Genomic DNA, 11,760 nt, shown 5'->3' with positions numbered 1-11,760 from the left:
CCGATAAACATTTTCCATGCACTATTTATCTAATCCTATAAAGCAGACAGTGTCATCCTTATATTAAGGATGATGAAACTGGGGGTTAGCAAGCTTTAATTAACAGGCATCCAGTAAGAATCACAGTTTTAATTTAAGCCGAGTTTTGCCTGATTCTGAAACCCGGCTTCCTGTTACCCTACACGTTTGCCTGCCAAGTTCTTTATGGCCCAATGTGTTAGACTTGAAGCTCTTGCTCCATTATTTTATAGAAAGAGAAAGGGGAGAAGTAAACCCTTCACTAAATTAATTAATGGAAATAATAAAAAGTGTTTCTTCTCCCAGGAAAGTGCTATCTTTGGAAGTATGGCAACTTTTCCTCCTTAATTAAGAGTAGTTTGCTAAAATGTATATCAGGACTTGAAAAAACTATAGAATCTTTTAGGGTGCTCTTTTGGACACTTATCTGTGCGCTCAAAGACTCATTCTGCAGAATTATAAATTATATACTTATGGGCAAGAATGTTATTGGGATGTATTGGGAGGCAATTCCCCATAGATCTCTTCCCAGAGACACCGACTGTACTTTCTTCTGAATGATCTATCGGTTTCCCTATCTGTCCACCTATCTATATTTATCTTACCTATTTATCTGTGTCTCTAAATCTACATCTATCTCAATGAACATACTTACTTATCTATATAGATAGAGACAGATCTATTTACCTTCACTTGGAATTGGGGTCATGTTTGTTGTATATTAAAAAAAAAATACATGTTACCTAATTAACACAAAGAAATTATGGTTGGGGCAACCTATCTGTTATCTCTGCATGAAGCTTGTATCTGTAAACAAAAATGAAGCCATATTCTTACACCATCAAGCAATTAGTCCTTGCCCATACTGGCTGGCAATTTTCTTTTCTTTTTTGATTTTTGTTTTACCATAAATTACCAAACATGCATGCAATTACAATTATATTTTTTAAACCATTTAAATTTCTAGGGGTATCGGTCTTGGATTTGGATTTGCAAATGGCTTCCAAAAAGGATTTTTGACTTGAAAGGCGCTGCTTAGAAGCAAAGACGATCTTACAGCGCTAGCAATCGCCTGCTGCTTTTGACCGCTTGAAGTTTCCATGAATATCCATTTTAACCTGCTCAGGGGTGTGTGAGAAGCAACTGACCCAGGAAAAATGAAGAGAACCCGAAGTACACCTGAGTTACACTGAGCTGCATATTAGTTTTCTTGTTAACCCTTCTCCCATACTTCCTATTTATTTTCTCTTTGGAAAAATCTGCTACATTCAATTGATGTCTTTAAACCATCCTATACTTCCTGCTAGCCCTTACCAGACGGAGATGTGTGCCTCACTCTTCCTAATACCCGATAATCCTAAAGCTTTTGATGTTTCAAAGCTCCTAGTGTCATTACCCCACCTCTGCCACACCTGTGAACTGGGTACTCTTTGTCCTTTAGCTGTACTAGGAACATAATTAGGAGCAGTTAGAAGGCGTCTCCTATTTAGCACTTGGAATCAGCAACAAAATTATCAGAATATCAAATATATCAGAAACATCCCAGATATCCACAGGTGGATTGTGTCAATGATATCTGTTTCTTTGGGAAAACAATGAGATAATTTATATAACGGCGCTTTAGCAAGAGTGGACTAGATCTACCACAACAATAAGATTAAAAAAGAAAAGATAAAGAAATTATAACACGACTTAGTTGTTTGTTCATTTGTATCAACTGTCTGTTGTCTATACTTACTATGCAAAATGCTAGAAAAATATCAGTCAGCGAAACAAAGCAGATGGCAAACTTGGTCAATCTATAAGGGAGAGGTAGTAGAAGAAGTGTGTCAAATATAGACCCAGATTGCCCTTATAAGCAGAGAGTAAAACAGATAAAACCAAGTAAGAAATAGAACATAGGTCTAGAAAAATCTTTCAAGACCATAGGCATATAATCAATGAGGCATTCCCGATAAATAAATCTAAGATCCCTTCTTGCATTAAAAGAATTCTGTGCAGAAGTTTCACGAAAATTACAGATCCAAGAGAAAACTGAACATACAAAAGTGCTATGAATGTTCTGTAAAGAAATAATGTTTGAACATGCAAAATCCCATCATTAGCCTGGATCTCTCATTCAAGTACTGCAGGTCAAAACCACCAACTTTTCCAAGTCAATGGGGAAAAGCCTTCCATTTCTCTCTTGTGTATTTGAATGTGTGTAATTAGACTTCTCCTATGCCAACAAAAACCCATGAAGGCTTTTTCTATACAAGTTTAGATTGTTCCAGCTCCAAAAATGGGATCAGAACGTGCTGGTACACCATCAGCAACGCCACTGGATGGGAAATACCACCATGCCATTTCAGCCTGGAGGTTACTGCTCTCGGCTAAGATAAACAGCAGAAATAAAAAAAAAGACTGAATAAATGAAACAAAAGAGAATGCTATTCATCTAATAACCGCAACAGATTTGATGTTGAATTCTGCTTGCTGACTTGGTCGTAGTAGATGTTTAAGGTGATCTGGTACGTGGACGAGCTACTGATGTGAAAATCTGAGGTCACTGACCTCTCTATCAGTTAAGATTTGATTTGACTACATATTACATAAAATCAAAACAGCAGTATTTTAAGCAGGATAAATGTCTGTTTCTCTCTCATGCATGCCAGAAAAACCCAACCAACCAGCCAACTAATCTACCAAACAGGCCGACAGATGTGAGCTGGCAGTCTACAGCAGTTACAGCGACTACTCAGTTATTAGATAGCCATGTTGCTACATTTCATTCCATCCTGGTGGAGACTGAAATTTACAACAATGGTCATCATGTGGGATCAAATTGCCACATATTCTTATGCATTATAACCTTGCTGACCTCTGAGAAAGAAGTGGAAGAAGGTCACCTCTTTCCTTCAATCTGAGCCATCTTGTGAGCAGTAAAATGGAGCACAGAGGATGCTCCATAACTTCTAAAGTTAGGTCAGCAAAGACCATGCACCTTTGCCGGCATTTTGTTTTGTTTTGTTTTGTTTTGTTTTGTTTTGTTTCGGAACATCCGCTCTCAGACCCCCAACTCCTACGCTGTGAGAAGCACGAGCACTCACAAAGGCTGTGAGTAGGTGCTCTGGTTGACTGTCCTACATGAACATCCCCTTGAAATCACTCTAGCGCCCTGGATATTTGATTGAAGAGGGCTGCAGGTCACCCAGGGCTCAGTCATCTGAGCCTTCACGGCTGAGGTCCCAGACACCATGAAGTCTCATAGAGCTGAAACAAACCATCCCTGCTGTGCTCGAAGTTCCTGAGCCCCAGAATCCTCAGGCATTATAAAGTAGCTGTCATTTCACACTACTGAGCTTGGAGAAGTTTATTATACAGTAACGGATCATTGGAACACACGTGCTCAGAATGCACTGAAGATGCGTGCTGGGGATCCAGCCACTGTACCCCTATTCCAGACATCAAGAAGGAGAACACGGAGAAGTAGGGCACACTCATGGCATCTGAAGGGGGGGAATATGCTTACCTTTCACTAGTGAAAACCCCGTCATATGGAATTACCTAGGGTCAAGGCAAGCCCGGGAACAGAGTCTTTAAGATATACAACTCTATTTTCAGTAAAATATTCTGTTCCTAGAATGGCTGGCAAGAATATGAGACTGGAACCCTCTGCAGCAAACAGCTTTTTTATGTTCAACCTTGTGTTAGGTACTCCTACTTTGACCCTCAGTCGTTTCATCCGACAAGGTCCTATTTGTACTGAAAACTCCTATACAGGCACAAATGGAAAATCGGGGAAAACAACATGTAAGTAGAGATGTCAGTATCAAATCACTGTTTTGCTCATAAAACAAATGGCAAAGACAAAGTATAGTTAAGAGAAACCAAGGACATTGCCAAAGAAGTAAAATCCCAGTCTTGGTGGAGGACAGAAAGGGAATCACCATACATTAGATTTCCAGTAAAATTCATAATTACCTGGGGATGAGACAGGAGGCAAATCTTTAATATTTTTATTCTTTAGATAAATCTGGTGAAGGTACTGCGCCTTGGCTGTTTTGCTGATATTAGGTTATTATGTTAGAATCATTTACTTCAATACAGAAAGATTCCACTCATTCCCACCGTATCTTCAATGCAAATCATTCATTTTTTTGTGTGTTCTTTTGTGTGGGGCTCATCATTATATTTGTGCAAATATATGGTTCCTGTGATAGCCAAATTTACCTATAGCAGCCGAGATGGGTCCTAAGTAGCTAAGTTTAACCTGAGCCTAGATTTCAGTAAGATTGCATCGAAGTCCCTCCCTCACTGAATACTGATTCATCAAAAGCAGAAGATGTTTTAAAGGCTAGTCACATCCTTCTTTGAACACTGGTATCTAGGGAATCTGGCAAAATACTGTAGGATTCTAGATGATTGGACTTCAATGTGGCCTTTCCAAGATGGAAAGCAACAATGTGCTCTGGTCTTCGTGTGAAACTAATTCTTCATTCTACAGCAACCAGTCCCTGAAGAACCTCAGAAGCATTTGCAGTAATAATCGCGATGACAATAATGACAGTGAAAACAAGTAACAGGAATGATACCAGGTATTTTTCAGCACTGATTTGTATCAAGTACTTGTGAAGAGCTTAGCAAGTATTATCTCATTTAGTCTTTGCCACAACTCCATGAAATAGATCCTACCATTATTCTCATTGAACTGATCAAGAAGTAACGGCGCCAGGGTCAGGCAGCACTAAGATTCAAACTCAAGCCATGAAGCAGATGACAAAGCAAATGGAGCATTTTGTGGGTGCTGAGTCTGTCTGTCTGACTGTCTGTCTTTCAGCCTCATAGTACACCTCTTTCGACCTGCATTCATTCACTGTATGACGTTGGAGGTTTCTGCAGTGGAATGGAGTGACTGGCTGAGCCGTGAGCATTCCCAACATGGGCGCCCTGTGCAGACAGGGCTAGAAAATGAGCTAGAGAGAGGACCATGAGAAGCAAGGCCATCAGGATGTAGGTGAGTATGTCATCGGGAGGGAGTCTCCTTCCTTCCTTCCTCCTTATTTTTTCCCCCTTTATGCGAGACACATTGCCCTAATAGAGGAGTGTGGCTTGCAGGCAGCCTCCCTTGAATGTGCTTTGGGAGAGAGCCTAATACCTCATATTTTTAAAAAGAAAAAAAAAAAAAAAATGCCCTCGCTCGCGCATACACACACACACACACACACACACACACACACACACATACCCAAGCCAAAAATATCAAGGCGTTCATGGCTGTTAAAAAGCCAGGGAAAGCTGAGTCGCACCCTTCAATGTTTTTCTTCCAAACACATTGACCACCCTCTCTTCACAACATCTTATTTATTGAAGCGCAAGCTGTCCAAATGGAATAAAACTCTGCAACCCTGAAATCTGGATCCTTCCTGAAGTTCTGTTTTCATCGCAGTGCTCCTGTCTCTCTCTCTCTCTCCTTCCGTCCTCCCCTCTGTCTCTCCCTCTCTGTCTCTGTCTCTCCTCTTCTCTGCCCTAGGCATCAGAGGACCCGTATCTGCATGGAGAGCCGGAGGGAAAGGGGTTAATGTGAGAGGCTTGGAGCCAGGCCTCTCTTAACTGGGGAATTGGCAGCTAGCAGTTTGGAACGCTGCCTCAAACGTCTGACTGAACGTTTTTATTATCCTTTTTGCCCAAAGGTGGCTTTTAGACACCCACAGCAGCACAGGGCTTTCTGATTGGGATTCGACAGACGGGAGCCAGAAAGCTGTCTGCCCCTTCTGCGATGACTGGGGAACCCCACGGAGGAAACCGCCACCCCCTCCCCAACCGGAGGGTGGACTTGCCCTCCCGCACCCGTCCATAAACTGCAGGCCTTCCAGGGGACTCGTAAAATCAGTGGGGAGCTTAGAGGGAGAGCTGGGGGTGGGGAGGAAAGGGGGGGTGCGGGGGACAAGCGGGGACTCGGGCAGGCCCGGGGACTCCCACCGCAGGTCGAGCCAGCGGCGCCGCGAGGACCATGTTGAAGACCAAGGTGAGATTCGAAGAGAATGAGGACGCTGATGGGCAAAGGGCAAAGAGAGAGGAGGGGAGAAGCGCAGGGCTGGAGGGGTCCTCACCCAAGGCCCTCCGGTTCCTCATTTGCCTCTGTCAGCGGCAATTAAGCCACGAAGGGCCCGAGTTGCCGTTTTTTATGGAGTTATTTTAATTGCTTCATCCCTCAATTAAAGCAGGCTGGTTTTCACCGGGGAAACACGGGCTGCTTGGCAGTGTCAGATGGAGTGGCTGGAAGGTGCTAGTTTGTCCTTCGGTCCACTTTGCCTGCTTCCCAGCAGGACATGCACCGCACCCCGGTATCTGGACGCGTGCTGGGGGCAAACGCTCACAAGAGGCCGGTCCTACCCAAAAAGGAGGGTTGAGAGCATCCCAAGAGACGGTGTGTGTGGAGCGGCCCAATCCCAGACCCAGTGGCAAAAAAAAAAAAAAAAAAAAAAAAAAAAAAAAAAAAAAAAGGCTCTTTGGGGGTGCCACCTTCTGTCCCAGTAAATGAGAACACATCCCAGTGAACTCCTCCCTTAGGGACATCTTCAGTCCTGCCGCTGAGAGGTAGAGAATCAAGACTCTACAGGACCAAAGCAGAAGTAGGGCAGGGAGTTCCGAAGCACTGAGTGTTCACTGAAGAAGAAGGATGAAAGTTTCTGGGCTTTCACTGTGCACAAAGCACCTCCTTTTCCTGCATCATCTCTTTGCACGCACATGACGCCGTGGCCCATGGAGAAGGGCGGATGTCAGTCGCCTTGCCAATTAGCAGAGAAGGGAAGCAACAGAATGGGTCCCCAGGTGTGCTCCACAGACCAGAACTAACAGTCTTGCTAAAAATGTGGATTCTCCAGCTCCGCTCTACAGACCTGCTGGAAGCTGCCTCTTGACCTCAACGCGAACGACTCCCGGTACCCTAAATTTAAAAGACGCACAGGGCTAGCTAGCGTTTTGGAATCTATGACCAGTATCTCAACAGGGTTTTTCCAACAGCTCAGTTACGTTCACTTTTATAGAAGATGCCACTGAAGCTCAAAGAGGTTAAGTGCCTTATCCAAAGTCACCTCAGAGGCCACTACAAACTGGTAAAAAGTATAACCGGAAATAGACAGCCAAGTAGAAATAAATATGTTGACTAGAAACAGTGAGAATAAAATCCTGATCTTCTCACTTTTGGTTTTTCCTTCTTCTTTCAGCTTACCTCAGACTGCCTCCTTGACACAGGCAAGATTTGGCCCTGGTTCTTTCTCGCAATCTGCCATGGCCTCTCCCAACATGGGTAATACGAGTACACACACTTATTGATGCCTCACGGCACCACTCCTGATGAAACGGGCCGCTGATCATGGCCATGCTCTTCTAAATGTAGTCCTGTGAAAAATGCCCACTTTCTTCTACTCAGACACTATTTTAGTTTTCAACCAAAATCTTTGAGGCAGAAGTAGTAGAAGGATCACTATCCCAATAGCCAACGTGTAATAATATTAGGTGTGCCAGGGACCATTCTAAGTTTTTAATATATGTATTAAATTAAACAGATGAGCTCATTCACTTTTTTAAAGCAAACCACTGAGGTAAGTACCAACATTACCTAATGAAGACCGGGAGACCCGACATGACTCCCCACGTTTACACAACCCTAAATTGTAGGGCTGGGCTACGAAGAAAGCTTGTTGGGCTTCGGAGGCAGCCAACTTAACCCCCACTAACGCTGCCTCTGCTGTCAGCCGGGGGAGTATGGTATCGGCCATGTGGGCAGGTTGGGGGGCATAGCTCACCCCCGATAGCTCACACTGGTCCAGCCGCATAGAACTATAAGCTTGTTTTTTGCCAAAGGCATCTAAAGGGACATTTACCAGAAGTCATCACTTCTAAAATCAGCCAACCAATGGAATAATACAGATGCAGGAGTGACTGTGAAGCTGATGTGGTTTGATAATGTCATCTCACAGATAAGGAAATCAAGGCTCTGAGAGGTGAAGTCACCTTCTCCAAAGTCTCAGATCATTCTGAGGCATCAGGTACCGACCAAGCTGCCTAGGTAGCAAGTGCAATCAGTTTCTTGAAGCAGGGCCTTGGGTGAGTGTATCAGCAATGGAGGGATCTACTGCCACAATAATCATCCATCATAAACAATTCCAAAACCTCAGTGGGATGCAATAATAAGTGTTTATTGCTCACGAGTCTGGCGTGGTTGGCTAGATGCCTCTGCGGATCCTGACTAGGCTTTCATAGCTTGGGGCTGAGCTGACTGTTGGCTGATCTAGGATGGCCACAGCTGGGGCAAGCTGGCTCTGTTCCATACTTCTCTCCTCCCCCTTTCTTGGAAAAATTCTCACGTCAGTGGGGCAGGTACCTGAACACAAGTGGAGATGTGCGAGCACCACTTCAAGTCTCTGCTTGCCTTGTCACGATTCCAATAATCTCTTTGGTGAAAACAGCTCACATGGCCAGCCCCTGATCAGAATTAAGGGTGCTATAGCTCACCATGAATGTAACTGATCTCCCACAGTGAGGGAGGAGTAACAAGATTGGACAGTACCAACTTTAAGGAGGAGGAAAGAAATCAAATAAGCCAAATTATGCAATGTTCGTTTTAACCTCCAAACTTTGAGGTCACACCCTCCATTTGTGGGAACACTAGTGACATTGAAGAAATGAAGACAGATACATCATTTGATTAAAATAAGGGAAGTACCAGATTGAAGGAGTGTGTATCGTTTTATAAAATCAGGTGCATCATGCTGGCAAGCGTCATATTGAGTTTGGGGATTCTTAACTTATTCCCAGAAAAATGCAGGTAGGTCCTTTTTAAGAAGGATCTTAGAAAACAAAACTGAATATATAGTCAACTGAAATTCAATTCTGTTTTATAAATATATATGTTTGTATTGTAAATTTTATATTGTAGATATAGATATATGTCATGCTGAAAAGTAAGTTTACTTGATCAACATAAATATGGTTTAATTTATAAAACATTAATGTAGGGCGCCTGGGTGTTTCAGTGGGTTAAAGCCTCTGCCTTCAGCTCAGGTCATGATCTCAGGGTCCTGGGATCAAGCCCCACATTGAGCTCTCTGCTCAGCAGGGAGCCTGCTTCCTCCTCACTCTCTGCCTGCCTCTCTGCCTACTTGTGATCTCTCTGTCAAATAAATAAATAGAATCTTTGAAAAAAAAATAATGTATTAGCAATTTATAAAAGTTTAATATATTTCTAGCTTTTCCAGTAGAGCTACAACTAATTTGCATACACATTTCAGTGACACACTAAAATGATTTGCTTTGGTTAATTTAGAAGTCTTTTTTTTTTTTTTTAGATGGAGATATATTTTTAAATCTTTATTTTTTATATGTATGAGTGTGGGGGGTAAATGTTACTTATGAATTAAAATATCTTCTTCAAGAAGGTAAAATTCAAGTGTCACTTTCTTTTTTCTTCCCTCCCTTCCTTCCCTGCTTCCAACCGTAACTGTTCTTCCAAAATTGTTTTCACCTTTTCTCCCTGCTAGTTGGACTAATTCCATAACTGGCCATTCTCTATCATTTTGCAGATATCTTGAAAAGAGTTTTTAAAAAGTATACATGTAGGTGCTTGGGTGGCTCAGTGGGTGAAGCCTCTGCCTTTGGCTCAGGTCATGATCTCAGGGTCCTGGGATCGAGCCCCGCATCGGGCTCTCTGCTCAGCAGGGAGCCTGCTCCCCCCACCCCTGCCTACTTATGATCTCTCATTGTGTCAAATCAATCAATAAATAAAATCATTAAAAAAGAAAAAAAGGCACACAGGTACCCACAGAGCCCCATAAGCATGCCAACACCCATAAAAGGCAGAAAAGAAAAAAAAAAAAAAGCAAAACAACAACAACAAATGTGATCCTACTGATAGAAACTCTTGCAAAATCAGTTTATAAAAACTAACTCACATATTGTATTCAAGTCCAGTTACGAAATAAAATATAAACGTAAATATCAAATGGCTTCATTAGAGTTGTTACCTCTCAAAAAACTGAGATTCTAGCACTCCAGGTGTCTTTTATGTGTTTTCTTTTCTTTTCTTTTCTTTTTTTCCTTTTTAAATAATATTGTCGTAAACAGGTGAATATTGTGCTATTCTAATGGGTGCCTTGCTGGGCTCCTTTAAGAGCTTAATTGCTTAAAATCTGATGTTACATTATCCTTTAAGATGAAAGACCATTTTAAACAGGCAGAGTGCAATGCAACAGTATCTAAATTCAAGAATTCCAAACTAGCTTTCTCAAAATGCCCTATTCTCCAGGTAAGTGCCTTTTCTTTCCCTTCATACTGAAAGGAAATCCTATATGTTGTTTTACCTGATGATCTTTGATTTATTAGAGGAAACATGTTCTCCTAATCCTGGAGGCAACAGTAACTTCATTAACCTCTAGGTGGAGAAAAGTAAGAGTAATAAAAGTAATGTGGATTAAACAAAAGAACAACCCAGAGATTGATAGATTGGATCGGTTGTGGGGTTTTCTTTCCAACATTCCGTGGCATGTGCAATTGCCCCTAATGACTAATTCAGTCTTCTTGGGGGACCCATCTGTTTGCTTTAAAAAGTTTAATTATTAATCTCCAGTCACTATTTATCAACAACATTTCAACTTGGTGATGTCTGGGGACGTGTATCTGTTCTCTCTAGCTGTGGGTTTTCCTCTGTTGGTTCGCAGCCTCAGGACTTCCCTGGAGGAAATCTGAAACTGGCCCAGTACACAGAGGGCAAAGAGAGACACAAGACAGAGGCAGGCCACTCTAGACGGTCAGGGATGGGTTTAAGAAGCAAGGGAACTTACTCCCAAGGCTTGTCCTCGGTGCCACAAGACAAGCAGACCTCAGCAGCCTATGTGACAATCTTAAATGTTGATACACAGGACTGGTGGGGTTCAGTCACTGATACCCTTCGGAGAGTCTCAACACATCCCTGTCCTAGCAAATAGCTCCAGTTTTGGGGGGAGAAGGGCTACTAGGTTTCAAGGACAGAAGAGGGGGTTAGGAGCCTCTGATTACCTAGGGCCGTGTCTCCAGTGTGTGTGTGTGTGTGTGTGTGTGTGTGTGTGGTGGGGTGGGGACATGTTGTCTCAAAGACCTCCTCCAATATCCTCATACTTCACTGTTATCTTCGGAGAACTTGTCGGGAAGGGTATATGATTGAGTTGCTCTTAAGGAATTCCTGGGGAATCCCATTTTCTTTCGAGATGCCATCCGAAAGGAGACCAGCTCCACTATAAGCAAAATCTTACCGACGCGGGAGCAAGCAATCTTAGAGACGTGGGAGCTTTTCATTTTCCCTGCATGCACAAAAATGCACCAACGGACTTAACCTGTTGAAACCTTTTTCTTTTCAACCTGTCACTCTGTGCTTTTCTGTAGGTATCTATCTGACCACATCAAATTACCTGGGTGGCACAAATGCCCAAACAACTATTTGAAAGAATCTATCCAGCCAAATATACACACATAGACATTGTAGCAGAAAGCACGCCTCTTTTTTTTTTTTTTTCTTGCTCAAGGGGGATTGAATTTGTAGGTAACAGTCATCAGATACAGTCTTATGCCATTTCCATTGTTCCTTGAACATGTATGTTTCCCATTTGCTTATCTGGTTTGCCCTCTGGAAGCAAAACAGCACATTCTTTTCAGGATCTTACTTTTTTTCCTAATAATAGGACTGATGGCAGCAAAAAGGATTCTATGAACTCTGGTGGCTACTTA

Source organism: Mustela lutreola, chromosome 15, assembly GCF_030435805.1.
Source record: "Mustela lutreola isolate mMusLut2 chromosome 15, mMusLut2.pri, whole genome shotgun sequence".
NCBI classification, from domain to species: Eukaryota; Metazoa; Chordata; class Mammalia; order Carnivora; family Mustelidae; genus Mustela; species Mustela lutreola.
The sequence above is the reverse complement of the archived record's forward strand: the minus strand, read 5'-3'. Positions refer to the sequence as shown.